The sequence below is a fragment of the Eumetopias jubatus genome, unplaced genomic scaffold (genome assembly GCF_037043125.1).
Source record: "Eumetopias jubatus isolate StellerSeaLion01/CBP00866 unplaced genomic scaffold, mEumJub1_p1.0 scaffold_5, whole genome shotgun sequence".
In the NCBI taxonomy this organism is placed as follows: Eukaryota; Metazoa; Chordata; class Mammalia; order Carnivora; family Otariidae; genus Eumetopias; species Eumetopias jubatus.
The window spans coordinates 37,489,765-37,494,627 of NW_028274811.1; the positions used below are offsets into that span (position 1 = coordinate 37,489,765).

General features: G+C 39.9%; 1 pseudogene; it reads right to left on the bottom strand.

Annotated features, from left to right (window-relative positions):
* Window positions 1–3,123: 3,123 nt before the first annotated feature.
* On the bottom strand, window positions 3,124–4,299 carry LOC114220998 (nicotinamide phosphoribosyltransferase pseudogene; annotated as a pseudogene).
* Between the last annotated feature and the right edge of the window lie 564 nt (window positions 4,300–4,863).

Here is a 4,863-nt window from a genome sequence, read left to right on the forward strand (position 1 = left end):
AAGCAAGTAAACCCCTGCACTCAGACAACGTGTTTTAAAGAAGATGTGTCCCTAGAGAAAATTCTATTTATTTAACTAGTCATGAGGAAGTTTGGTCTTTCCTTCCTGCCATTCCCTTGACGAGCTCCTTTTCCTCATCTGCACTTGTTTCTGTGAATTCTTAGGAAATCTCTAGGCATTTTCTTTTCCTGTATAAGTATGCTAACTTTCTTTGAATAAAGTCCATTCTTTTTTGTCTGTTTACTTTACCTATAGGACTTTGTGGCTCAACCATGGTGTCTGTTTAATTGAGGGGGGTATTTTATTTCTATCATGGCTTATTAGAATAATGAAAGAGTGGTTATGTGTGGATTGCATATCCTTTATTCCCTAATTGCTAGAGAGGACAAACAGAAAATTTCCTTAGAATCACCCTGTTGCTGCTCAGAATCCACATGGGCTTTGTGCCCTTGTGCTCACTGTTGTTGGGGATGAGGAGCTTCATCAGACTTTGACAGTGGTCCTACCCTGTTCAGCCAGTCATCAACTTTACAAAATGTTAAGAAATTATAAAGTCAAATTTGGGGAGAGAGAGAGAAAGGGAGAGAGGCAGGGACAGAGACAGGGAGGGAGGGGGAGAGAGAGAAAGAGAGACAGACAGAGACAGGAAGGGAGAGGAGAGAGACACACACAGAAATCCAACAAACTTACTTCCACATTCAGTCTACTCTTAAAGCTTATTTTATTTGGACTTCAGTTGTACCAATCTTCATTTTTAATTGCTTTGTTGAAGATAGTAAATTTTTTTTCATGGTCCAGCTGATAAATCTTCACAGTATGTTGCATTTTGCAAAGTTGTAAATGGCTAATTTATTTTACATTTATTTTTCTGCCAGGGTTGAAGGGCCAAATCTGACTTTGCATTTGGCATGAACTTTTAGCACCTTGTTGACGACAGCATTTATTCTTCTCACTGACATTGACTCCCTCAGAAAGCTCACGAATCTTAAAAGCTACCATTTGGCAGTTGATTTTATCCTCCTGTTATGTAGTATGTGCAGAGGTGCACCTTCCCAAACCTCTGTGAGAACTGAAGAGCTTCCTCCAGCTGCTGAGGTTATTGGTGGCTCACAGCATTTAGCAGAATCCCTTTCTGGGTGATGTTATCAGCCAAAGAGTTTCTTCAAAGCCAAGGTCAAGCCCTCTGCCTACGGTCTGGATGGTCTACACCCTACCTACCCTGATCAGCACAGGCTTGTAAAAGCTGGGCCCTTTGCCTCAAAGGGAATGCCTTAGAAGGGCCATCCCATTTCCGTGGGATTGACTGAGGCCTTTCTTGGGACTAAATCATAGGTAAATCTTTCTTCCCAACTCTAGTTCTATCTCTTTCTCAAATGTGTTGATCTTGAGAGCATTCTTCAAGAAACTACTGTTTAGTATAGGTTTTATTATTATTTAGGTGTGAAGGAGATGATTGCCACTGAAAAGATAGTTTGTTACTCAGTTCTCAAGAAGAGGGGACCCACCACACCATGGTGGGCAGCACAGGGAAACGCTGGGGTCAGTCAGGAGTCAGTGGGAGAGGGAGGTCCTACGAGCAAGAGATATGAATGGCATTTTCAAGGGAAGGAACAAATGATGTCCACTGACTGCCATGGAGGCAGCACTTACCCAGTAGGGGGTATGGATTCTGAATTGTTAGGTTTGCATTTCAAAGAACACTTCAGGGCATCTGGGTGGGCTCAGTTGGTTAAGTGGCTGCCTTCAGCTCAGGTCATGATCCCAGGGTCCTGGGATGGAGCCCCACATTGGGCTCCCTGCTCAGTAGGAGCCTGCTTCTCCCTCTGCCTGCCACTCCCCATGCTTGTGTTCCCTCTCTCTCTGTCAAATAAATAAAATCTTAAATAAAAATAAAACTAAATAAAAAGCACACTGATAGTCAGTTTGGTTGCTGTCTCTAGAAATTGGGCAGTCCCTCTAGTGCTGAGAAGGCCCCAAATGTCAAAGCATCAGAATACAGAAAATGAAAGACAAGGTTAAGACAAGTTCCTACACAGACATCTTCATCTCAGATTCTGTCTCCCCGGGAACCATATCTAGGGTGTCTTTCATCTCTATAGCCACAATGCATGGTGTGTAGGCTCTTAGTTCTCTGAATGTTGTATGGGTAAATGCTTAATAACTGATTTTTCAAAAGAAAAAAAAAAAAAAAAACACCCCAATCAGTGGCATTTGCCAGTTTGCATGGTGCAATGCTCCCGTCATGGCCAACCTCAAGCCATTATTGATGTCACTGGAAGTGGAGCTGGGGAGAGATGCATATAGTCAGTCCTGGGGAGCCAGTGGGAGCTGGTTCCAGCATATCACTGGCACCTCCTCAGAGGGAAAGAAGACATTTTTATGAAGCATTTTCACCAGCTAGAATATAACAAAATGCTACATCACTAGGACTTAATGAGTTTTCCTACTAATTCCTTACCTAACATTTCCCACATGTTGTAGGTTTACAACCTGATTTTCTCCAGGGTTTGTTCTAACATAATTTTCAAACTGTTTAGTAACGCAAGCAACTTTGTGAAGGCCATACTTTATTTAAGGATTAATGAAAAAAAAGGCAATGTAATTTGTTTTCAAATATTTTTTTTAGAAGTCTGCACTCAAAAATCATGAAGAGTTGGAAAGACTCTTAAATCACTAAAGCTTTAAATATACCTTACACAATCTTGTTTGTACAAAAATACAAGTTAAATATAAACATAAAGCAATCATGGTAATTTTATTCAAATCTGTTTCATGTGATCTCCAGTTCTATATAAAAGTTTCTCAGTTCTGTTGTTTGTGAGGAGATCAGTACCAGATTGAATTACTATCTGTTGGCATAGAGCCCTAAAAAGCTTACTTCAACATTAATCTCTGACATGATTAAATGCATTTCCTAATTAGAGATTACTTAAACGTTGGGGAAAACAAATGAAAAGGGCAGTATGTTCATAAACCAACAAATAACATGGCTGTAATGTATCATAGAACATAAAGAAATACATCTGTAAATAAACATGACGTATTACGTACACATATGGAGGCCTGCTTACACGTGTACCCACACACCCACATGTGCTCATATATCCAGTCATAAAGCAAGGCCTAATGTGATGCATTTTCTGGCTCATTCTTTAGTTTTGCACTTTTTCTTCATCATATTGAACAGCTCCTTGCCATCCTCCCGTTCGTGAAGACAGTATGGAGAAGATCATGACCAAATTCTTCAAGGTATCTTTTTCTCAAGTGCAACAAATTTCTCTGCCATGTCCTATGTAAAGATAATGAGCCCTTTCTGGGCCTTTTGTTGGGGTTAGCACCTGCATCCTTGAAGACATTAATCCCAAGGCCACGCAGTACCTAAAGGGAAAATTCAAGGAATTCCTTGTTAATTTCTGGAGCAGAGCTCCACCAGCACCGAAGGAAATATTTTAAAACTCCATTTTTGTTTTTTTTTGTTTGTTTGTTTGTTCGTTTATACTTTCTGCCATTTCACATGAGGTCTATCTATACCATCCCCTTGACTAACACTAAGATAACATGGCAGCAGCTTGTTGCCCTTTGAATTCTCAGTAAAGGGAATTTCTTACCTAAAATATCTAAAATCTTTAATATAGTGTTAAGAGGATTTCAAGAAGCAGGTCTAATTATGAGTGGTGCCTCTGTACAGTTTGATAGATCTTCATCCCCTATTGTCTCACACATATATTATAAATGGTATAGCTATCTCTGACTACAAATACAGGCACTGATGAAAACTGTGTTACTTTGTGTGCAAAAGCATCTTTGTCGTGGTCTTTCCTTCAAGCTGTTTTGATGCTATTTACTGCCAGTGGAACAGAATAGCCTGGAACAGGATCTTTTGTTCCATATTTTCAATTAGAGCAATCCCTGCTACATACGTGTTCCTGTGAAGTTAACCAAGCGAGCAGGCGCTCCTAGCCAGCGGTGTCTTGGAAGAAGACTCCGCTGTAGCCGAAACCATGAAACTTTTATACCATCTAGGTGATCGCAATTTTCTAAGAAATATTTGGCCAGTATTTTCTCCTGCTCTCTAGAATTTGTACCCACTGTGATTGGATACCAGGACTGAACAAGAACAGTCTCAATCCACTTTGTAAGCCAGTAACACTCTGAATCTGTGTTTTCTATTGTGAAGAGAACATTTCCTCTGGCAGTGACAGAACCCTCAGGAACAGCTTTTATTTCTCTTGGAAGATGTTCATCATGTTTCTTAAGAATGTAGTTCTATCCCTTTTCATTAAAGACACCATCTTGGAAAGTTCACTAATCTTTTATTCTGAAATGTCTCTTCTGCTGTTCATCCTACCTAGTGAATTTTTTTTTTATTTCAGACACTGTCCTTTGCACTTCTGTAAGTATGATTGGGTCTCTTTTATATCTCCGGTGCCTCTACTTAACTCAGTCTTTCTTCCAGCTTGTTGAGTGGAGCAGCTGGAGTGCTGTCAGTGTTTTTTTCTTACCCTGCGAGGTGGATACATGGTGTTTGCTTTATATTACATATATTGCATTATATTACATTGGTAAATTTTACACTTCTATTTGATGTGCTTTTCTGCATGTGTATTATATTTCAAAATGAAACATTAGATGGTTCAAGAAATCATATTAGCTCCAGACTCAAAACATCCCAAATTCAGATATTTCTCATCATTTCCACCATTTCTATCCTGATCCAACCCTTCATCATTCCTTAACCTGACGATAGTCAACACCACCCCATTGGACTTGCTTCTTCTGTCCTTGCCCCTTCAGGCTACTTTGAGCTCATGGGCTAATGACATTGTTTTAAAATCCAAGTTAAATCACAGACCTGTACCTCTG